General features: G+C 38.6%; 3 long non-coding RNA genes across 3 annotated transcripts; 2 read left to right on the top strand and 1 right to left on the bottom strand.

The window, feature by feature from the left end:
* The first annotated feature begins 760 nt into the window (after positions 1-760).
* Positions 761-7,497, top strand: LOC307053481. Its single transcript, XR_013810909.1, has 3 exons — positions 761-785; positions 1,583-1,666; positions 7,456-7,497. It is a non-coding gene; the product is annotated as an uncharacterized lncRNA (long non-coding RNA).
* Positions 7,498-7,538: 41 nt separating this feature from the next.
* On the top strand, positions 7,539-23,968 carry LOC307053042. Its single transcript, XR_013810892.1, has 3 exons — positions 7,539-7,569; positions 17,413-17,517; positions 23,749-23,968. It is a non-coding gene; the product is annotated as an uncharacterized lncRNA (long non-coding RNA).
* Positions 15,445-18,533, bottom strand: LOC307053041. Its single transcript, XR_013810891.1, has 3 exons — positions 18,233-18,533; positions 16,348-16,451; positions 15,445-15,967 (listed from the first exon to the last, which is right to left on the bottom strand). It is a non-coding gene; the product is annotated as an uncharacterized lncRNA (long non-coding RNA).
* Positions 23,969-25,414: the final 1,446 nt, after the last annotated feature.

Below are 25,414 nucleotides of genomic sequence, written 5' to 3'. Positions count from 1 at the left end.
TTTTTTTTAGCACTGAATAATACTCTATTCTCAGGACATAACCAGTTTATTTGTTCATTTCCTATTGAAAGACATCTTGGTTACTTCCAAGTTTTGAGAATTATGAGTGAAGGTGCTATAAACATCTGTGTGCAAGTTTTCGCGTGGACATAAATTTTCTACTCCTTTGGGTAAATACCAAAGAGTGTGATTGCTGGATTGTATGAGAAGAATATGTTTGTTTGTAGGAAACTGCCTAATTGTGTTCCAAAGTTGCTATACCTTTCTATCAGCAGTGAATGAGATTTCCTGCTGTTCCACTCCCTCACCAGCATTTGGTGTTGTTAGTGTTCTGGATTTTGGCCATTTTAAAAGGTGTGTAGTTGTATCTCGAAGTTTTAATTTGCACATCCCTAATGACCTAAGTGGAGTATCTTTTCATATGTTTATTCTTCATCTGTATATCCCTTTTGTGAGATGTCTGTTAAGGTCTTTGGCTGATTTTTTCATCAGTCTGTTCTCTCAACTTTGAACTCTTAAAAGTTCTTAAGAATTCCAAAACTACTTTTTAAAAAAATAATAAAATGTATCTATTGTAATTATCAAAGGGTCTTTATAAATCTAAAGTGCAGTATAGAGGGTTAGTTATTTTGTTTTTCCATATCTTGAGACATTGTCTCTTTTTATCATTCTAGGACTTACTTTATCCTAACTTATCAATTAATTCAATGATCAAAGAACCCAAAGACTGAAATTTAAAAAAAGGAAGAATGGTGGAATTGTCCAAAACTATGCTGTCTAATATGGTAACTACTAGACATATATGACTACTAAGTACTTAAAATGTGGCTATTTAAAACTGAGAAGTGCTATAAGTATAGATTGCATATTAGATTTCAGAGATTTAGAATAAAAATAATATAAAAGAGTTCACTGATAATTTTGATGCAGATATGTGTTAAAAGATGTTACAGGTTAAATAAAATCTATTACTAAAATTAATTTTACCTCTTTTTATATTGTTGTACCTACTTAAATTTGGAAAACTTAAATTTATGTAAGTGGACTTCATTATAGTTTTATTGGACAACTGGCTTAGAAATATGATGCAGTAAGAAGACTGGAGGGTGATTAAATGAATTTACTATTGTATAGTTATCCAGTTTTCCTACTGTGTTGCTCAAAACTTTTGCCTCATCTTTCAAGAACATATAGAATAATACGAGAGACATTTATCTTTGTGGTCTGCTTCTAGTTTTTTTATAAGAATTCAGATTTTTAAAAATATTTTCTCCTCATAATGTCCAAGAGACATTATGAAAATTGACAGAGGAAGATGTTTCAAAATTGTTAAATCAGAAGATGACTATAAAGACTCTAGTGATGATGGTGAAATGAATTGTCTAAGTTAAATCTCAGACTGAGTCTTTGTGTGATGATATCTTAGATGAACTTTCTCAAACAAAAGGCTCAATGGTTGAGCAATATAGTTCTAAGGATGAAAAAGGATGTATGGTACTCTTATATAGTTAATTATTAAACAGGTGAATTTCATCATGTAAATTTGGGGGACAAAAGCCTGACCATTCTATTTTTCTAAAAGGACATCTGACAGTATTCTTTAGCTCTAATGATTCTTGTCACCAAAATTTACCCGATATGCTTCATGAGTGGACAAATACTGAAGGTGGGTATGTATTGAAGGTATTGATAAATTGGAAGAAACTAGATGATGTAGAAATTTAACAAACTGAATTGATCATTCTAATTGGTGTTTATGAATTTAAAAATAAAAATATTTTGCAATTTTGGAGCAAAGAATATGGTTATCCTCTCAACAAAACCATAAGCCATCAAATGTTACAATTTTTTTTTAAGTAATGCAAATAATGATGCAAATACAAGATGAACAATCAGAAGTGATGATAAACTAGAACATATCAGAGATGTATTTGAAATCAATATATACAGGATGGTTATTTCCCATGTTGCAGTGATAGTTCATGAGCAGTTAATTGCATTCAGAGGATATTTCTCATTTTGTGTATACATACTTCTAATATCATGAAAACAAAGAACAAAATTTTAGGTTTACTATATTTAAATTCTTATTAAAATTTCTGATTATGTTTTTCAGTCTTCACTTCTGTATTTCATAAAGTTACTAAATTATTTTTAAAAGAAATTAGATGCAGATGATAATAGACAATGACTTTCTGCTGTTACACTGTTAGTTATTAGAATAACTTAACTAACAATACAGAACACCAAAGACTTACTGTTGATTAAACATGCTTGGATTATCTAAAATTTGCATAGGACTTCTGAGATACAGGGACTATATTTCTGTGTTTTGGTGCCCTGTCCAAAGTTTCTAGAAGGTAACCCAGGGATTCTAGTTGGTATATAAGACACTGCTGATAGCAAAATAAAAGTATGACATGATTATATGTGCGTGGCGGGGTACACATTGGAGCCTTCCTGACTCAGGAATCTTGAGTCAGGACACCCGTAGACTGTCAGGAGACAGTATTCACTCTCCCTTCAACAATTCTTTCTCTTTTCATATTCCACAGTCCTCTTACTAGGTAAACTGAACATAGGATACATCCAGCCTTGAGTATAGATTTCCCAACATCCTCTTTGTAACTATAAAGGCCTTAGTATTTATTATTAGTTTTTTATTATATTTCTGAATTTGAGACTTTTTTTTCTGGTGCTTCAGACTCATTCCAAAAATGGTTATGCAGATGTATAGATTTTCATGGAAATACAAAGAGAAAGAGTGGAGAGAACAATGGACCAAAGAAAGTCTGATGACTGTGGCCTGATGCTTAATTTTCTGCACCACAGTTTCAGCATCTGTAAAATGAGGAGTGTGAACCCCTAATTTGTCACTATTTCAGTAATTTCCTTTAGGAAAGAGCTGAAGGATGGCATAAAACAGCTCCACCAATATAGATATGAGGTTGTAGTTTTAAGACAAATTACAGTGTGAAAACTCAAAAAATGTGTGCATATATATATATATATATACATATAGTATATGTATAATACATATACTTTTTCAGATAATAGTGGTTCATTAAAGTTGTGCTCTTATTTTTTATTTTTATTATTTTTAAAAAAATTTATTTATTTTTGGCTGCTTTAGAGTCAGTGTTGGGTGTGTGCTTGAAATTTATGAGATTTGTAACTCCTCACACTAATCCTGAACCTATGTGCTAAGTGAGTGGCAAGCACTGGCAGGTAAATTTCTCTTTTGCGATTCTGATCAGAATTCTAGGCCTTGGATCTTGGAGGTACAGCATTTTGTAATTCAAGTAAAATTTAGATACAGTGGGCCAAAAGATGAGAAGAAATTTCTAGCAAAGAGAGCTTGGCTTACAGAACAATATATAGTAAATGAAGAAGTTTATGGCACTTTAATTCATCTGACATTTGCTCTATAATTTGGAGAGTACCACAATTTTATCTGTAAAAGAATTTATGCTAATATTGAATACTGGTTTTATATTCCTAAACTCTAGGTACTGTCTTTTACAAGTTGATCATTCTGCTCTACCATATTTTAGCTAAGTTTGCATTAGCTGTATTCAATTTTTTTTCAACTTACCAATACTTTCCTAATACTACTCTGCTCCATTAATGAGTAAAAATTAGAGAAAGCACTTGAAAGCACTCACTATATCTAGGGTACAGAAAAGCTGGAATTTTAAATGAGTGTGTAAGGAGAAAGAACACAAAGATCAACCCACTGCCAGATTCTGGGCTGTGAAATGAATAGAAATTCTGCTGTATCATTCCACAGGGCCTCCTGCCAAATACGTTTTGGATATGTTCAGAATGTTTGCTCTCAAGAGTTCTAGAATTACAGTGGCATCAAGGTATATTATATTTGGTATATTATAGCAAATTTTGGTATTCATAAATATCCAACAGGAAGGTTATAAAAGAATGTTCTAGGAAATTCATTTTTGTGAATCTTACCCAGGCAGGAGAAACCAAGCCCTTGGAAAAAGATTTCTAAGTTCAATACTATTCTCAGGCCACTGAGAGGTGTGTGGGTGTGTGGGTGTGTGGACTTGAGTGCACATGTTTTTTGTTTTTTCTTTTACTAGTTTTAAGATAGGGGTATCTCAGTGTCCTTTTCCCTTCTTGCCTTTTGCTTCTTCAGAGACCTGGAGGTGTTTTACTTTAAGTGATTTACATGTAAGCGGCACAAACTTTCAGCAAAATGATGTGAAAGTTGTTTTTGGAACATTCCCATTTCCCTGCCTGTTCCCCTCTCTTCCTTTCTACTGGAGACACCCACATCGTATTCCATTCTCCACTCAAATCTGATGTCCCTAGGCGAGTGGTAATTCCCTCGACAATGGATAGGGCACCAGGGTTATTTGCACATGGCCAGGAGTTCCAAGCCATTCCTTGGAGATAGTGGCCTGACACTTCATTCTTATTGACTCTCACCCTCAGATTTGTGATACCTTCAAGAATCACATGCAGGGCAAGGAGTCACATCTAAGAGTAGTCTCATCCAGGCCCAGCAGAAGGCATCATAGTGTCCCATGTTTGGCTGGTATTCAATTAGGATTTGGTAATCAATGGGTGTTTTGTCTTCTTAGATACTGCCCTTCTTCTTCCCTCTTACAATATCCACAGAGCATAGCTTGGCTGCCTCTCCCCTCCATCTTTCATCTCCTTAGCCTCATTACTTCTTGTCCTGGAGTACAATACCACAGTCTTTTCTCATCATCACAGCCTCTGTAACACTTTGACCTCCCTGGATGAGGGTAGCAGGAATGTGAATGTCTGCCTCTCTCCCCTGATTGTAATGCGTTCTTTCCTTCCTTGAGGAAAACACTCCCCTGTCTCTTGGCTGAAAGACTATTTTCTTATGAACCCGGCTCCAATGATTTCCATGGTACTCTTATGCAGTACCAGGCTCTCCTCCTTGTGTTGAATGGGTCGGTGCATTCCTGGTGAGAAAACAGAGGTAGTAAACTCTGTTAAGTTGTGAGAATCTGAAAAGGTAGGCTGAGCTCAACAAAGATCTGCACAGAGGTAGCATGTAGGCTTCGGTGCTATGAAGACTCCCTTTGTGCTTCCTGTCCAAGGGGTTGCTCAGCTTCCCTTGATACTTTCTGATCTGCGCAAGGCACTGTGGGAAATTCATGGTTGAGAAGGACACGGCACTATGATCTTGGAAGTGGAGTTCAAAAAGAACTTAGGAATCGTCTAGTCTAAGTTCCTCATTTTATGGAGTAGGAAACTGATGTCCAGGCAGGAAATAGGACTGTCCAGCATCTCACAGCAGGGCTGTGTCCAACTAGCCAATAGCAAGGAAGAACCTTCCCTTCCCACTTTCAGTGCAACACAACCCGGTGTCTACTTCAAAAAGTTCTCTTTTCCATACCACAGCAAGGCCCTTGCTCTTGTTATTCTTTTCGTTTTTCTCTCTCTCTACAGAACAAGGCAATTAATAATTTTGGATGCTGCTTACAAGTGGATCTTTCTCTAGCTCTCTATTTGCTTTACTGTTTTCCCACCCCTATGCTTTTGTTTAGCCATAAATATTCCTGACATGAAGCACTCTCTGTAATTCATATAATAGGGGTATTAGAACCAGTTATGACTTTTATGTTCTCAGGGCTATGCAAATCAGGCCTTGCTGCCTCTGCCACTTGGTTGGCTCTTTTGGGTTTGTTTTTTTTTTAATTTGGTTTTGAATGCAAAGACACACTGTGGTGCTTGGATTAAGAATGAACATCTCTGCTTACACAAAATTTCTTTTTTAAGGAAAAAATATGTAGCCAGTTCCATTACCTATCTAGCAAAGGAAAACCTAGGTTCTGCTTGACCAGTTTTGGATAACATCTCTCACACTATCAAGAAATCAGTGTTCTGTATTCACTTCATTATAAAGCAGAAACGAACAACAACAACAAAATATATATATATATATATATATATATATATATATATATATATATATATATATATATATATATATATATATGAAATGTTAGGGGGATAAAGATGAGGCAGATATATATGTATTCATGTGTAAAAATTTACAAGAATAACTTATGTGTAAAAAGCAAGGTGTAGAAGACTGTGTGTGTAATATTATGTATGTATGTATGTTATACGTATATAAACAGCTATATACGTGTAGGCTTGTATATGTATATATACACCCACGTTCACAGACAACTATTAAAGGAGTCCATAAAAAACTGGTAATGGAATTCTCTGGTGGTCCAGTGTTTAGGACTCGGCACTTTCTCTACCAGGACCCCGGGCCTGGGTTCAATCCCTAGTTGGGAAACTAAGATCCTGCAGGTCAAGTGGCATGACCAAAAAAAGAAAGAAACAAACTGGTAATGGTGTTTGCCTTTGAGAAGGAGTATAGAGTGGCCAACAAAGAGCATGGGAGGAGAGAAATATACTTTTCATTGTATATAACTTTGTATTCTAGAATTTTGTACCATGTGCATATATTACCTGTTCAATAATAAATAAATAGATAGATTAAAAAAATCAGTGTTCTGCACTGAAGAGTGTGTACAGGGAATATGTGTTGAATGGAAGGGTGAATGACAGCTAGGCTCTGCAGTCTGACCCCTATATTCTCATCTTGACTTCACTACTCATCACCTGGTGACCTTGAAAACATTATTTAACTTCTCTGCCTGATTTGCCTTATGTATAAAATGGGGTAGTTGTGATCCCTCATTACTCTGTCAATACCTGCCAAGTATTTTTTTAAAGCCTAAGCATGGTGAATTGTCTCTACATATCGATTTTATTTTATTTTATATTTTCAATGAGAAAACGTCTCTAGCTCTGTCATAGGTGGGTCCTGAGCACCTGCCAGGTTAAGGTTCCTAGTCTGAATTTCTAAGTTTGCAGAGGGTTTTCTCTGAGAAAGATCCTCCACATTTTGGAAGGAAAACACTAGGCGTTTTTTCTCCATTCATGTTCAGAGACATCACATAAATCCCAGTCTGGGATGATGAAGAGATAACAGAGATAGAAATGGGAGGAGCTGTACTACAAGGAGTAGGGGCAACACAGACAGGAGAGTCCAGAGCCTGGGTTCTGATGTTCCCTCTGCTATGAACTCACAGGAATCCTTAGACAAGACAGGGCAGTCTCAATCATTCCCATCTCAAAGAAAGTAGAGAGCTCTAAGCTTTCTTCTATCATTAGTATTCTAGACACATATAGTTTTCCATGAGGTAACCCACCATTTGAGAAAGATAACGAGGACTTGACTACATCCTGACATTACATAGCTAAAATTAAGAGACCATAAAAATTAATATTGTTTAGAAAAAATCCGTGGGAGGTGCTAATGGGAATCGCTGGGATAAAAGCAAAGATTTGTGCAGTAGCTATAGGTATTTTCCATGACAATAACCCCTCATACCATATTTTTCGCAGCTGAGACACCCTTTTCTAATTTCTCAGGAAATGGAAGAGACAAGGTCAACACAAGGGAAAAGAAGTGTCAATAGAAGTGCTCTAGATTACTCATACACATACAGAAATACTACCAAGAAAAACAAAGCTAAAGAAAATCTGGTAAAAGGCCTTATGATTTAGATTGATTGCAAAAATAAGTATTAAATCTTTCTATTTTTCTCATACATTAATACAAACTTTTCTAAGGAATTTCATATAAATGATCTCTTTTGACTTCCACAATCCTGCGAAATAGGCAGAGTGAATATTATCAGCTATAGTTTACGGTTGAGAAAGCTGAGCTTCTGAGAAGTTATACGCATGCCCAAGTTCACAAAGCTAGTTTGTGGTAGAATCAGAGGTCAAACCAAGTCTTTCCATCCTAGTTCAAAGCTTTTTACCATATCTCTAAATAAGCAAGTAATTTTTCAGTGGGTCACTCCCCTTGGGCTTAACTCCTACAGATCCAGGAAGCTGAAGCCTGTGGTCTTATGCCAGGCAGTTTCAGAATCTATCATCCACAGATTACATTCAATGAACCCAGACCCCATTTGGAGGGATAACCCTTCAACTGCTGGCCATTACCAACAGATAAAGTCCATCTACAGTCTGTCACTGGTTTATACTTTAAGTCTAATGTCATCCAAACAAGCTTAAGTATCCAACATTCTCTGCTAGAATGTAATCTTCACTAGGCAGGGTTCTTTGCATTGTTCACTGATGAATCCTAATATAGTAGTCACTCAATAGCTTTGTAGAATGAACAAACAATCCTTGAATCTTCATACTTCTGTGCATTGCTATGTTATTCTCTCCAACAGAATGTCTTGAGCCCTCCCTCACCCATCTCAACCTACATCTTCAGGGCTAACTATCTTTCAAGTATTAAATCAAGCATCACCTCCCCAACAAGGTTTCCTTGATTATGCATCATGGAAATGACTCTATAGCACTTAGATGCATTCTTGTGTCCATGACACAGTATGGAGGACTTCTGCTATTCAGTTTAATTTTTCTTTTTGGGGGGGGGGCAGGGGTTGTTTCTGAATGCTAAAACAGCATTTTAATTGTTGTGATGTAGAACATAAACAATACTTCCCTTACCCTCTGGGAGAAAAAATGGAAAAGAATAAAGAAAACAAAGCAAATAGAGTATATTTCCAATTACACTACCTATCTGTCAAAAATGCCTTTTGAAAAAAAACAGGTAGTTTTTTTTTTTAATAGCCTTATATGTCTTTATTTTTTTTAAACATTTTTATTGGAGTATAATTGCTTTACAATGGCGTGTTAGTTTCTGCTGTATAACAAAGTGAATCAGCTATGCTTATACATATATCCCCATATCTCCACTCTCTTGCATCTCCCTCCCACACTACCTATCCCACCCCTCTAGGTGGTCACAAAGCACCAAGCTGATTTCCCTGTGCTATGCAGCTGTTTCCCACTAGCTATCTATTCTATATTTGGTAGTGTATATATATCAATGCTACTCTCTCACTCCATCCCATATTAACCTTCCACCTCCCCGTGTCCTCAAGTCCATTCTCTACGTCTGCATATTTATTCCTTTCCTGCCCTTAGGTTCAAGAGAACCTTTTTTTTTTTTTTTTAGATTCCATACATATGTGTTAGCATACGATATTTGTTTTCCTCTTTCTGACTCACTTCAATCTGTATGACAGACTCTAGGTCCATCCACTTCACTCCAAATAACTCAGTTTCGTTTCTTTTTATGGCTGAGTGATATTCCATTGTATATATGTGACACATCTTCTTTATCCACTCATCTGTCGATGGACACTTAGGTTACTTCCATGTCCTGGCTATTGTAAATAGTGCTGCAATGAACATTGTGGTACATGTCTCTTTTTGAATTATGTTTTTCTCAGGGTATATGCCCCATAGTGGGATTGCTGTGTCGTATGGTAGTTCTATTTTTAGTTTTTTAAGGAACTTCCATGCTGTTCTCCATAGTGGCTGTATCAATTTACATTCCCACCAACAGTTCAAGAAGGTTCCCTTTTCTCCACACCCTCCCCAGCATTTATCAACTGTCAATTTTTTGATGATGGCCATTCTGACCAGTGTGAGGTGATACCTCATTGGAGTTCTGATTTGCATTTCTCTAATGATTAGTGATGTTGAGCATCCTTTCATGTGTTTGTTGGCAATCTGTGTATCTCCTTTGGAGAAATGTCTATTTAGGTCTTCTGCCTATTTTTAGATAGGATTTTTTGGGTTTTTTGATATTGAGCTGCATGAGCTGCTTGTATATTTTGGAGATTAATCCTTTGTCAGTTGCTTCGTTTGCAAATATTTTCTCCCATTCTGAGGGTTATCTCTTTGTCTTGTTTATGGTTTCCTTTGCTGTGCAAAAGCTTTTAACTTTCATTAAGTCCAATTCGTTTATTTTTGTTTTTACTTCCATTTCTCTAGGACATGTGTCAAAAGGATCTTGCTGCAATTTAAGTCATAGAGTGTTCTGCCTATATTTTCCTCTAAGAGTTTTATAATGTCTGGCCTTACATTTAGGTCTTTAATCCATTTTGAGTTTATTATCATGTATGGTGTTAGGGAGTCTTCTAATTTTATTCTTTTAGATGTAGCTGTCCAGTTTTCCCAGCACCACTTACTGAAGAGGCTGTCTTTTTCCACTGTATATTCTTGCCTCCTTTATCAAAGATAAGGTGACCATATGTGCATGGGTTTATCTCTGGGCTTTCTATCCTGTTCCATGGATCTATATTTCTGTTTTTGTGTCACTACCATATTGTCTTGATTACTATTGCTTTGTAGTATAGTCTGACATCAGGGAGCCTGATTCCTCCAGCTCTGTTTTTCTTTCTCAAGATTGCTTCTGCTATTCAGGATCTTTTGTGTTTCCATACAAATTGTGAAATTTTTTGTTCTAGTTCTGTGAAAAATGCCATTGGTAGTTTGATAGGGACTGCATTGAATCTGTAGATTGCTTTGGGTAGTATAGTCATTTTCACAGTGTTGATTCTTCCAGTCCAAGGACATGGTGTATCTCTCCATCTGTTGGTATCATCTTTAACTTCTTTCATCAGGGTCTTATAGTTTTCTTCATACAGGTCGTTGGTCTCCTAAGGTAGGTTTATTCCTAGTATTTTATTCTTTTCATTGCAATGGTAAATGGGAGTTTCTCCTTAATTTCTCTTTCAGATTTTTCATCCTTAGTGTATAGGAATTCAAGAGATTTCTTTGCATTAATTTTGTATCCTGCTACTTTACCAAATTCATTGATTAGCTCTAGTAGTTTTCTGGTGGCATCCTTAGGATCCTCTATGTATAGTATCATGTCATCTGCAAACAGCCACAGTTTTACTTCCTCTTTTCCATTTTGGATTCCTTTTATTTCTTTTTCTTCTCTGATTGCTGTGGCTAAAACTTCGAAAACTATGTTGAATAATAGTGGTGAGAGTGGGCAACCTTGTCTTGTTCCTGATCTTAGTGGAAAAAGTTTCAGTTTTTCACCATTGAGAATGATGTTGGCTGTGGGTTTGTCATATATGGCCTTTATTATGTTGAGGTAAGTTCCCTCTATGCCTACTTTCTGCAGGGTTTTTATCATAAATGGGTGTTGAATTTTGTCAAAAGCTTTTTCTGCATGTATTGAGATTATCGTGTGGTTTTTCTCCTTCAATTTGTTCATATGGTGTATCACATTGATTGATTTGTGTATATTGAAGAATCCTTGCATTCCTGGGATAAACCCCACTTGATCATGGTGTATGATCCTTTTAATGTTCTGTTGGATTCTGTTTGCTAGTTTTTTGTTGAGGATTTTTGCGTCTATGTTCATCAGTGATATTGGCCTGAAGTTTTCTTTCTTTTTGACATCTTTGTCTGGTTTTGGTATCAGGGTGATGGTGGCCTTGTATAATAAGTTTAAGAGTGTTCCTCCCTCTGCTATGTTTTGGAAGAGTTTGAGAAGGATAGGTGTTAGCTCTTCTCTAAATGTTTGATAAAATTCACATGTGAAGCCATCTGGTCCTGGGCTTTTGTTTGTCAGAAGAGTTTTAAACACAGTTTCAATTTCAGTGTTTGTGATTGGTCTGTTTATAGTTTCTATTTCTTCCTGCTTCAGTCTTGGAAGCTTATGCTTTTCTAATAATATGTATGTTTCTTCCAGGTTGTCCATTTTATTGGCATATAGTTGCTTGTAGTAATCTCTCATGATCCTTTGTATTTGTGCAGTGTCCGTTGTTACTTCTCCTTTTTCATTTCTAATTCTGTTGATTTGAGTCTTATCCCTTTTTTTCTTGATGAGTCTGGCTAATGGTTTATCAATTTTGTTTTTCTTCTTAAAGAACCAGCTTTTAGTTTTATTGATCTTTGCTATTGTATCCTTCATTTTTCTTTTCTTTTATTTCTGATCTGATCTTTATGATTTCCTTCCTTCTGCTAACTTTGGTGGGTTTTTGTTGTTGTTTTTCTTTTTTGTCTAATTGCTTTAGGTTGCTTATTTGAGATTTTTCTTGTTTCTTGAAGTAAGATTGTATTGCTATAAACTTCCCTCTTAGAACTGCTTTTGCTGCATTCCATAGGTTTTGGGTCATCGTGTTTTCATTGTTATTTTTTTAGGTATTTTTTGATTTCTGCTTTGATTTCTTCAGTGATCTCTTTGTTATTTAGTAGTGTATTGTTTAGCCTCCATGTGTTGGTATTTTTTACAGTTTTTTTCCTCTCATTGATATCTAGTCTCATAGCACTGTGGTCAGAAAAGATACTTGATATGATTTCAATTTTCTTAAATTTACCAAGGCTTGATTTGTGACCTAAGATATGATCTATTCTGGTGAATGTTCCATGAGCACTTGAGAAGAAAATGTATTCTGTGGTTTTTGGATGGAATGTCCTATAAATATCAATTAAGTCCATCTTGTTTAATGTGTCATTTAAAGCTTGTGTTTCCTTATTTATTTTCATTTTGGATGATCTGTCCATTGGTGAAAGTGGGCTGTTAAAGTTCCCTATTATTTTTGTGTTACTGTTAATTTCCCCTATGGCTGTTAACATTTGCCTTATGTATTGAGGTGCTCCCATGTTGGGTGCATAAATATTTGCAATTGTTATATCTTCTGCTTGGATTGATGCCTTGATCATTATGTAGTGTCCTTCTTTGTCTCTTGTAATAGTCTTTATTTTAAAGTTTATTTTGTCTGGTATGTATATTGCTACTCTAGCTTTCTTCTGATTTCCACTTGCATGGAATATCTTTTTCCATCCTCTCACTTTCAGTTTGTATGTGTCCCAGGTCTGAAGTCTGTCTCTTGTAGAGAGTGGGTCTTGTTTTTGTATCCATACAGCCAGTCTATGTCTTTTGGTTGAAGCATTTAATCCATTTACATTTAAGGTAATTATTGATATGTATGTTCCTATTCCAATTTTCTTAATTGTTTTGGGTTTGTTATTGTAGGTCTTTTCTTCTCTTGTGTTTCGTGCCTAGAGAAGTTCCTTCAGGATTTGTTGTAAACCTAGTTTGGTAGTGCTGAATCCTCTGAGCTTTCGCTTGTCTGTGAAGGTTTTAATTTCTCCGTTGAATCTGAATGATATCCTTTCTGGGTAGAGTAATCTTTGTGGTAGGTTTTCCCCTTTCATCACTTTAAGTATGTCCTGCCACTCCCTTCTGGCCTGCAGAGTTTCTGCTGAAAGATCAGCTGTTAACCTTATGGGGATTCCCTTGTATGTTATTTGTTGCTTTTCCCTTGCTACTTTTAATATTTTTTCTTTGTATTTAATTTTTGATAGTTTGATTAATATGTGTCTTGACATGTTTCTCCTTGGATTTATCCTGTATGGGACTCTCTGTGCTTCCTGGACTTGATTGACTCTTTCCTTTCCCATGTTAGGGAAGTTTTCACCTATAATCTCTTCAAATATTTTCTCAGACCCTTTCTTTTTCTTTTCTTCTTCTGGGACCTGTATAATTCGAATGTTGGTGCATTTAACATTGTTGCAGATGTCTCTGAGACTGTCCTCAATTCTTTTCATTCTTCTTTCTTTATTCTGCTCTGTGGCAGTTATTTCCACTATTTTATCTTCCAGGTCCCTTATCCATTCTTCTGCCTCAGGTATTCTGCTATTGATTCCTTCTAGAGAATTTTAAATTTCATTTATTTTGTTGTTCGTCATTGTTTGTTTGCTCTTTAGTTCTTCTAGATCCTCGTTAAACATTTCTTGTATTTTCTCCATTCTACTTCCATGATTTTGTATCATCTTTAGTATCATTACTCTGAATTCTTTTTCAGGTAGACTGCCTATTTCCTCTTCGTTTGCTTAGTCTGGTGGGTTTTTACCTTGTTCCTTCATCTGCTGCGTACTTCTCTGTCTTCTCATTTTGCTTAACTTACTCTGTTTGAGGTCTTCTTTTTGCAGGCTGCAGGTTCATAGTTCCTATTGTTTTTGGTGTCTGCCCCCAGTCGGTAAAGTTGGTTCAGTGGCTTGTGTAGGTTTCCTGGTGGAGGGCACTGGTGTCTGTGTTCTGGTGGGTGGGGCTGGATCTTGTCTTTGTTGTAGGCTGGGAAACGTCTGGTGTGTTTTGGGGTGTCTGTGGACTTAGTATGATTTTATTCAGCCTCTCTGCTAATGGGTGGGGTTATGTTCCTGTCTTGCTAGTTGTTTGGCATGGAGCATCCAACACTGGAGCTTGCTGGTCTTGAGTGGAGAGGGGTCTTAGTGTTGAGATGGAGAGCTCTTGCTGACTGATATTCCATGGGGCTGGGATGTCTCTGGTGGTCCAATGTCCAGAACTCGGGTCTCCCATCTCAGAGGTTCAGTCCTGACACCAGGCCAGAGCACCAAGACACTGTCAGCCACATGGCTCAGAAGAAAAGGGAGAGAAATAGAAAGAAAAATAAAAACATAAATAATAAAAAGAATAAAATTTAAAAATTCTTAAAATAAAAAAAAATTTAAGTAATTTAAAACAAAAAGAAGAGAGCAATCAAACCAATAAACAAATCCACCAATAATAAAAAGAGCTAAAAACTATACTAAGATAAACTTAAAAATCAGAAACAAGTCAGTTGCATACAGCAAATGCCAATTCTACAGTTGCTTCCAAAGTCCACCTCCTCAATTTTGGGATGATTCATTGTCTATTCAGGTATTCCACAGATTCAGGGTACATCAAGTTGGTTGTGGGGATTTAATCCACTGCTCCTGAGGCTGCTGGGAGAGATTCCTCTTTCTCTTCTTTGTTCGCACAGCTCCTGTGGTTCAGCTTTGATTTTGGCCCTGCCTCTGCATGTAGGTTGCCCTCAGCCGTCCAGACAAGAAGGGGTTAAAGCAGCAGCTGATTAGGGGGCTCTGGCTCACTCAGGCCGGGCAGGGAGGGAGGGGTATGGAATTCAAGGCAAGCCTGCAGCGGGAGAGGCCAACATGACATTGCAACAGCCTGAGGCGCACCCTGTGTTCTCCCGGGGAAGTTGTCCCTGGATCACGGGACCCTGGCAGTGGTGGGCTGCACAGGCTCCCGGGAGGGGAGGTGTGGATAGTGACCTGTGCTTGCACACAGGCTTCCTGGTGGCTGCAGTAGCAGCCTTAGTGTCTCATGCCCATCTCTGGGGTCCACACTGATAGCTGTGTCTCGCGTCTGTCTCTGGAGCTCATTTAGGCAGTTCTCTGAATCCCCTCTCCTCACGCACCCCGAAACATGGTCTCTCGACTCTTAGGCAGTTCCAGAGTTTTTGCTGGACTCCCTCCTGCCTAGCTCTGGTGCACTAGCCCGCTTCAGGCTATGTCCATGCAGCCAACCCCAGTCCTCTCCCCGGGATCTGACCTCCGAAGCCCGAACCTCAGCTCCCAGCCCCCACCCACCCTGGCGGGTGAGCAGACAAGCCTCTCGGGCTGGTGAGTGCTGGTCGGCACTGATCCTCTGTGTGGGAATCTCTCTGCTTTGCCCTCTGCACCCCTGTTGCTGCTCTCTCCTCCATGGCTCTGAAGCTTCCCCCCCGCCCACCCCCTGTCTCCACCAGTGAAGGGGCTTCCTAGTGTGTGGAAACTTTTCCTCCTTCACAGCTCCCTCCCTGAGGTGCAATTCCTGTCCCTATTCTTTTGTCTCTGTTTTTTTCTTTTTTCTTTTACCCTACCCAGGTATGTGGGGAGCTTCTTGCCTTTTGGGAAGTCTGAGGTCTTCTGCCAGCATTCAGTAGGCGTTCTGTAGGAGTTGTTCCACATGTAGATGTATTTCTGATGTATTTGTGGGGAGGAAGGTGATCTCCACATCTTATTCCTCCGCCATCTTTAAGGTCCTCCCTCTCCAGGAACTTCTTGACACAAGAAAGATAGAAAGATCATTCTTGCCTTAGAACCCTAAACATTAATTTTTAGGATAGGCATCCATTCTGGTCAGTGTGTACCTTCTGAGTAGTCTGTGCTCATTCTGTATGGGTTGTTAAATTGTTTGTATATATCCTCTTCTTTTATTGATGTTACCACTGTGTGCTATGTGTTTTCCATTTGATGATCATATATCTCTTGAAAGTTCCTCCTGCACAGAGGCCATTTAATATTCAATTTTCTATCTCAACTCCGAAATAAAGGCTTAAAACATAGGAAGTGTTTAATAAAAGTTAGGTAGATTATTTTCTATGTTATAAACACTGTGCAAGAAAGAAAAGCAGGTAATATGTTTTGCTTTCTCTGGATGGCTTTCCATGTAAGGAACTAGAATGGTAAGGAGATATTAGATAGGATATTTAAAATTTATCTTCATATGCATATATAACTTTTTCCTTAAAGGCTACCTTTTCAATCACACTATATGGGCATCAACTGTGGTTCAGTTTCTATTATAGAAGGAAAAGAGTTGTCACAATGGGGTGACTCAATTTCTAGCTGGGAAACAACTTCTTGGATTAGAAATCTAACCTGCTCTTTCCATCTTCACCTGGATTTCCTCCTGGAGTCTGAAGCTCCACTAACATCTACTCCAGCTTCTCCTTGATTGGCCATTGGCTTGCTAGACATGCTTCCTATTAAGGAAAAACAGATGTAGTGTCAACAAAGAATACTTTAAACCCTTTAATGTGTACAGAGGTTTTTAGTATACGCAGAATTTGTACTTTAAATAATACGGATGGTCCCTGATTTAATGATGGTTTGACTTAACGGTTTTTTGACTTTTTGGTGGTGTGAAAGTGATATGCATTCGGTAGAAACCATACTTCGAAATTTGAATAGTGACCTTTTCCCCAAGCTAGTGATATGTGGTTCAATACTCTCTCTTGATTCTGAACAACAGCAATGAGCCACAGCTCTCAATCAGCCACATGATCAACAGGGTAAACAACCCATACACTGACAACCATTCTGTACCCACACAACCATTCTTTTTTTCACTTCAGTTCAGTATTCAACAAATTATGAGGTATTCAACACTTTATTATAAAGTAGGCTATGTATTAGATGATTTTGCCCAAATCAGGCTAAGTGTTCTGAGCATGTTTAAGGCAGGTGAAGCTAAGCTATGATGTTAGGTCAGTTAGTTGTATTGAATGCATTTTCAGCTTACGCTATTTTCAACATATGATGGGTTTATTAGGACGTAATCCTTTTGTGAGTCAAGAAAGATCTGTATAGGCAGGTTTAAAAAATAATGTTATATATATTCATGTTCTTACACCCCAGAAAGTATGATTGTTAACATTTTTTCAAATTTACTACAAACCTATATGTATGTATATGTGTGTGTGCATGTCAACCATTCCAACAAAGTTAAAGTCCCCTTTTTCTTCCATCTGCAGGTCTATATATCTTTCTCTGTTACTTCCCCCATTACCTGGGGCTAAAAAAATTCTGTATCACAAATTTAGATCCAGTTAATTTTTATGTCACTTTCCATAGTACAGATATGTATATTTCATAGACACATAATAATCATAAACATGGTCGTATCAGCTGCTACCACTTACTGAGGTCTGTTTTTACATCCAGATTCTCTACCCTCATACAGTCCTGTGAGTGATGGTATTACCATGTTACAGATGAGAAAACAGAGTTTTGAATATTTGAAACAACTTGACCAAGACCATGCAGAGAGTAAGTAGAAAGACCATGATTGAAACACTGCTTTTTGTACTCTAAAATCTCTGTTCTTTCCTCTGAACCTTGCTGCCTCTTCTAAAATGATTGAATAAAATATGTGGCAATGCTACTGAACTTGGAAATATATATATATTTTAAATGTGCTCCAGACTCTATGAGGTGTCTTTTGGAGCAGGATAGATGTGAATAAGACCTGGCCCTTGCCCTTTAGGTGCATATAGTCTAGAGTTTGGAGAGAAAGTAGTGGAAGATACAGAAGCATAAACAAATATCTATAAAGATTTCCAGAGTGAGATTGTATGAACTACTTAGGAGAATCTAGCAAAAGAAGAAACACTTGATTGGAGAGATCTGAGGCAATGTCAGAAAAGAAGGAGCACTTGGACTATCTTGTGTGGTAAACATCTCAAGCAAAACAATCAAGGCATGACAATATAAGGAGCCAGTTAACAGGTGGCTTCATTAGCCTGGGGACCTGAATGGGAACCTGCAGACCTGCAGTGTCACATTTGTATATGACCAGGAAAAAGAGACCACTGTATCTTCTTTAGGGCTTTTTTTTTTTTTTTTTTTCTGAAAGGGTTACAAAATTTTAGAAAAAGTCTATTCTCTTGGTGCTTTACAGCTTAACCATTTAATAATCGCTAGTGGGGTTAGCCACCCTTTGGGACATTCAGGAAATTTCTCAGTTGCCTTGGGAGTAACTTACAGTTTTAACATTTTCCAGGATATGGCGTGATGAGCAGGAACGCTCTAGTGCCTTGGGGTCAATGCCTTCTGGGGAGTTGTCCATTCTTGTGTGCTGAGGCTGGCTGATACAGGAATCATTTGATGTCCATAGAAACACCAGATACTACTGAGAAAAATGACAAAATCATAGAGTACTGGTAATGGTGAGCTTATGAGGATACTGTTGCCTAGATAATTCAAGTCAGTCTCCTAAGGTCACACAGCCAGCCAGTGATCATCTGGAGTGACTTCCCAGGTACTTCTCCACAGCCACAGCAAAACTCTTTCCATCACTCCACAGTAAAAACATTCCTAATTTCTTCTCCGATTTTCCTGTGCAAAGCATGCTCCAGTTTGACTTGAGCTAAGCAATAGTAGACTAGCAAGATCCTGAGAGTGAAAATTACTTCCTAGGTTATTCGGTGAGGACAACCTGTCCTCACTGTTCAGGTCTTATGTGATAAAGAGACAAGTCTGTTCTTCCCCAAACCTCACTAGTGTTGGTAACCCCACCTGGGCCTCAGGGGAAAGGGCCTCTCCCAGTTATCTGATGAAGTTAGCTTGTGCCACCACACCCGTATACTGCTGTTCCTAGAAGATTTTTATTGCAGAGAAGATGACACACAGAAAGGTGACCGTTGTGGGCCCAATTGGAAAGACAGTCCCATCAGAGTTAGATAATACCAGCATTCTTCAAAGGCCTTTAAGTATTCAAGCTGCTTCAGTGCAGCCAAAGTCTGCCTTGAAAGCAGACCCAGAAAGCTTTTTTGCAGCAAAGTTAATCCCAGTGAAAGCTTCTTCAACTAAAGCAAGCTCTAGGGGTCGAGAAATAGACAAGTGAATTAAGCTTTAATGACTCAGCTCCTCTTTCCTCCCTGCCCTTGTCTACCAGCCAGGAATGTGGGGAGGAAATGAGTTAGGTCAAATCTATGCTTGAGCTCTACAAAGCAAAGATCTATCCACGCCCAAGGTGATTTTGCTAAAAAATGCTATTTCTTTACAGAAAGTCTTCCCTAGCCCTTGGCTTCAGTAAGTAGGAATTTCACATGTATGAGTCTGGGAAGAATGTGAATGGAGAGGAAGTCATGGATGCCTATCAAAAGACAATCGAGGTGTGGCTAAAGTAGTGGCTTTTGCACTAAAAGAAACTGGGTGATTCACTATGTTAGGTTAGACTCTCTAGTATCAGACCCAGAAACAAAAATTCATTTATTGACAAAGTGCTCCAACAGAAAATAGTAAGAGAGTCCAGGAAACAGGACAGGGATTAAGAGAACGCAAACCAGGCAAGGGTACCGTGTCAAGCAAAGTCCTGGACTGATCAACTTCAGCTTGAACTTGAAGGTGAACTCTCGAATATCAAGTTGCCTCAAAGAGGCCCCAACGTGAGGCCAGAGAGCTTGAGTTTCATAATCCTGTACCTACCATCATTGGTAAAGGGCTCTCCAAGGAGTGTATAAACTCCAGGCCTCCAGCTCTCTGTGTTTTCCAATAAAGGGCTCTTGTAATGCAAGAGCAGTCCTCCAAACACAGCCACAATTTCAAGCTGTTAGAACTGAAATATACCAAAGGCCAGGACTTATATTTAAGAAAAAAAAATTTTTTAATCTGCAAACAAAGAAAAAATAAACAAACTTATCCTGAAGGTATCTATGCCTTAACGCGATAGTATCCTACCAGCTACATTTCCCCAAAGTTTTCTTTTGACTTGGAGATCTGTGTTCAAGAGAGTTACCTTCATTTACTAATTTGTAGGCACTGTGCTAATGCATTTTATGGTACCATGTTGGTTACCACATATATTATATAATATAACAAGACCATTGGAGCTTAGCAGTCCCAGGTTTAAATCTTGATTTGTTCATTTACTAGCTGAGTAAATTTATGAAAGTTAATTTACCTCTGTGTGACTCAAGGAAGTGGTTGTGAAGAATAAATGAAATAACCAAGTACAAATTTTTGTTTGTTTGTTTGTTTGTTTGTTATTTGCGGTACACAGGCCTCTCACCGCTGTGGCCTCTCCCATTGTGGAGCACAGGCAGCGGACGCGCAGGCTCAGCGGCCATGGCTCACGGGCCCAGCCTCTCCGTGGCATGTGGGATCTTCCCAGACCGGGGCACGAACCTGTGTCCCCTGCATCGGCAGGCGGACTCTCAACCACTGCACCACCAGGGAAGCCCCCCAAGTACGACTTTTAATAACCTAGTCATGGCACATGGGTAAAGTCTCAATGAATATTGGTTATTAACAATAATGATAATAGCAATAATAATATTGTTCTTTATTTATTCATTTACACAACAAATATTTATCAAGCATCTACGAGGTAGCAGAGCCACCTCTAGGCCAAGAATTACAAAGGTGTTAGACAAAGATCATGCCCTCACAGAGCTTACATTCTGGTAAGAGAAACAAATAATAAGCACACAGATAAGTAACTAACGCAATATCAGTTACTGATAAATGCAATAAAGAAAACTGCAGCAGGGCATAAAGTAAAGAAGAGTAGTGGAGGGCTTCCCTGGTGGTGCAGTGGTTGAGAGTCCACCTGCCAATGCAGGGGACACGGTTCATGCCCCGGTACGGGAAGATCCCTCATGCCGTGGAGCGGTTGGGCCCGTGAGCCATGGCCACTGAGCCTGCGCGTCCAGAGACTGTTCTCTGCAACGGGAGAGGCCACAACAGTGAGAGGCCCATGTACCGCAAATAAAGAAAGAAAGAAAGAAAGAAAGAAAGAAGAGTACTGGAGTGCGAGATGGAGATTATCACTACATGTGATTGTCAAGGAACACCCTCTGGGAAGAACAGCTGAGCAGAGACCTGAATGTGTTAAAGGGGTGAGCCACGGAAAGAGCCAAGGAGCAGTGTTCTGGGAAGAGATCATAGTAAGAACACAGGACGAGAATATACTTAGCATATTAAAGAAATAAGAAGAATCCAATGTGGCTACAGTAGAATGAAGCAGGCCAAGAGTACTAGGAAATAAAGCCAAAGACAGTGGCAAGGACCAGACCAGATCACGTAGAGCCAAGTAACCCATGGTAAAGAGGGTGACTTTTATTTAATCTGACTGTGATAGGAACTCACAGGGTCACAGTGACATAGATGGTGACAAACTTGAATTATGTTTTTAAAAGACTTATCTTTTCCCCATATGCCTCTGAAGGGCACAAGAGCGTCTATGCAAATCACGTCCTAGCAACAGCCCTGGATCTCACACAATCCCCAAGCTCAATGGGCAAACTAATCTCTAATAGCAAACACGAGCTACCTATTTATTCATGTCCTTATGTTGTCTTTTGGAAAATAATAGGAATGCTGTCCAACATTTACAAGGAAATTCTCCATAAGTAATCTCTAATATAAAGATATGGCTGCTGATGCACCACCAGAGTATCTTTAACCTTTAATTCCTCCTATTTTGCTTGTTTCCAGTTTGTATCTTTAGATTTTCTGCCTTTTTGGAGTATAGTCTCTCACATCAAAATAACTCCTTTAGGTTGATCTTATGGAACAAGCCTATCTGACTTGCTAGAAGCAAAATTATACACCGTTAGAAATTAATTTTTTGATATATTCTGTTTCACAGGACGTTATTCCATTCACATACCTCTGATGGCTCCTCACTGACTACAGATTGAAGTTCAGTCCTTAGCTGAGTGTTCCACTCCTTCTCTTCCTGAACCGGGCAGAATTCTCCAATGTGCCTCAGCTAACCATGTTCTTACACAAGGAATCACACAAGGAATCACCTGCCATAATACAATTCTTCTTCACTGTCTCTCAAAGACAACATGCACAGTTTTACTGCCTCATCATTGTTTATTTCTTTTATTTGTCTAAGTATAAAGCTTCTCTCAATGCCAAGTTTTAGTTCCACCTCTGTGTGGGTCTTCCCTGACAGTCCTTCACCAATCATTCCCTCATTCTGAACTACTTCTATAGTTGTTAAACTTTGCATACGATCCCTTGGACTATTATTGATCTTTTGAAGAACACATTTATCTCTACTGGCCATCTGTGAACTTATTCAAGGTTGGGATCACATCTCACACATCTCTGTACTCCAGGCACTCTGCCTAATACACTTGACTTTCCCACCAGACTCATCACTGTTAAATCCTGCTGAGTTCACACGTCTGTCTACCTCCAGCACACCTACTTTCGTACTTTTTTTGGTTTTTACTGAATTGGGCAAGAAATTGATCTATCTTTATTTTTATGAAACCTTAACTTAATCTCTATTCCAAGCTCCCCTTTTGCATTATGGAAGCAGTCTCAGTCTATTCAGGCTTTTTCCTTCCTTTGCCTGATGTTTCATTTAAGTTGTGTTTGGGGAACCTCAAGTATATTCAGTCATCTCTCCCCTCAGATATCCACTAAGAATTACATGACATGACACTATTTTGTCCTTAGATGTGGTGTCATTTCTGAAAGGTTGCTTTCTCCTATGCCAATGCCCATCCCAGGCCTGAGCTCTCTCCTTACTAGTTTCAGAAGCATGATAATTTCTCCGATGCTATTCAGGGCTCCACCTGCCTAGACTCACACATAATGTCCATTCTGAAGTCTTGCTACTTTCTCAGGGACCCGTTCTTACAGCAGGAAACACAGCTCTTCTCTGCAGTGCCCACCAACGCCTATCTTCTCATCATTAGATATGTTGGTCAAGGAAAGCCTCTCAGGGAAGAACAATTGAACAGAGACTTGAATGAGTTGAAAGAGTGAACCATGAAAAGATCTGAGACGTAATGCTCTGGGAAGAGGCCATAGTAAGAACAAAGGCCCTGGATGAGACTACACTCTTCCTCTCTGAGTGAGGAAATCTTTGGTCTGGAGGAAGCAAAGTCACATCTTCTTTCCAATATTTTGTCTCTTCCCCAATTCTCTAAGTTACCTTTAGAGATGTATAACCAAAATCCAGGAAAACATTAGCAAATCACTTTCTAATTCTGCCTTGAAATTTCTCTATCTTAAGGCAATAAGGTTAGAACAACTTTTGTTTTGATTAGGCAGTTGTGCGGACCTATAGATAAATTGCCAGGAAAAATAATGATCATGGGTATAAAATAATATCCTATCATATTTATTTTAGTAACTAGCATAAAATTCTTCTTTTCCACCTGATTCATCAACTTGGGAGACTCTCATCTTACCCATCTCCATTGGTCTTATTGTACGTGAAACCAAAGCCAAAGATAACTCTTTGGCCTAAAATTAGGTCCAGTAATAACCAGGCCCAGAAGATTCTGCTTGAAAAAAATAGAATGGATAAACAGATGAAAAAATTCAAAGTAGATGGGGATAAACTATACACAAGGAAGAGATAATGTGTTCTTGATGTTCAGATAAAGAAGAAATCAATTCCACCTTATGGTCTCTTGTCTTCCCTAAGCTTCACCCAACTGACTACATATACTAGATATCATGATAATGACAATGATCATAGTGTCCATTTGAAGATCAACTATAATTTTCTTTGTTTTCTTAAAACAGGAATTTGGGGCTTCCCCGGTGGCGCAGTGGTTGAGAGTCCGCCTGCCGATGCAGGGGACACGGGTTCGTGCCCTGGTCCGGGAAGATCCTACATGCCGCGGAGCAGCTGGGTCCGTGAGCCATGGCCGCTGAGCCTGTGTGTCCGGAGCCTGTGCTCCACAACGGGAGAGGCCACAACAGTGAGAGGCCCGCGTACCGCAAAAAAAAAAAAAAAAAACAACAGGAATTTGATGTTGTTTGGAATAAACAGAATTTCATCTTTCCCAAAGCCCACTGCATGTAGTTATGCAGTGAACGTGGACACAACTTCCAAAGTTGTGAACTTTACTCTAGATATCATATACCTGTATATTTGTGACAACAACTGTAGCGAGCTGGGGAAAAAAAGTGTTTTGTTGTAACAAAACCAGCATATGATGACAATTTCCCAACAGGAAGAAGTAAAGGGTCTTGGGTAAAGGACAACATTTTATAATTTACACAGTTGCCATAAAGGCTAGGCGCTCTCTAATTTGCTTCTCAAAGTTTTGCTTTTAAAAACCACCTGAGCTCTTGATTTCATTCATACAAGTAGACTTTAGGAATACACCAAGAGCCATCATTTAGTTTAAAGAAAAAAAAGCAACAGACAGCCAAGACCCCTAGACCTTTTCTCTCCTTCCACAATCATATATTAATGTATGCAAAACACGATAGTAGGGACCAACCTAGAAGGAGCCAAAGTATGATTACAAAAGTGCTTTAGACTTAGCCATCACCCTCAGAAAGTTCACAATCGAATTTATGAAATAACACAAAGACCAATAGAGTACGATGTGATGAGAGGCATAACTAGTACAAAGTGTTGAGGAAGCACCAAGAAGGAAGTAACTAACTCTGCCTTAGGGGATAGGAGAGAGCTTCAGTGAGGAAGTCACATTTGAACTGAATACTATAGAATTAGTGGGGACTTCCCAGGCAGAAAAGGGAGGGGATACTTCCCAGAAAAAGGAAATTGCATATACCTATTTCAGGAAAGTGAATGACTCTGTTACAAAATATTAACTGAGGCTGGACCTTGGGGTGCAAGGGGTGTGGAGAAGAGTGATGAAAGACAAATCAGGCAAGGCTGGTTGAGGACTGGGAAAATCATGGAGGGCCCTGTCTGCTAGGACTTTGAATTTTATATGAACATAGAGCAGAGAATTGCAACCATGTAAAGGAGAAACTTCAGAAGCTGCTGAGAAGAGTGAGGCACTTTAGAAGCTGAGTTTTAGAAATTTCTGACAGCATTGTGGAAATGGTCTGGAGGAAATCAAAGGACTAGTGGAATTGCTAGTCCAGGTAGGAAAAAGACAAACCTAATTTCAGGAACCACTTAGGAACCTCTGGCCATGCAGGACATGATGGAAAAGCTCTAACTGTCTTAAGAACAAGAATCTGACTCTGACTCTTGTTCTGTCCATGGCACCAAACAGCTCATGCTACTAGTTCCTGGTATGCCATTTACTCCTAAAGCCCACCAAGAGCACAGGTATTCATTTACAATCCCTTTATGATTGGCTCTCATAGAATTTTGCTTCTTTTTTTCAGGGAATTTTTCTCATGTTTGGAATTATTCTTTCATATGTGTGACTATTTGACAACTGTTGGATGATCCTCACTAGACTCTAATCTCTGAATGATC

Source organism: Hyperoodon ampullatus, assembly GCF_949752795.1.
Source record: "Hyperoodon ampullatus genome assembly, chromosome: 5".
Lineage (NCBI taxonomy): Eukaryota > Metazoa > Chordata > Mammalia > Artiodactyla > Ziphiidae > Hyperoodon > Hyperoodon ampullatus.
The sequence above is the reverse complement of the archived record's forward strand: the minus strand, read 5'-3'. Positions and strand labels throughout refer to the sequence as shown.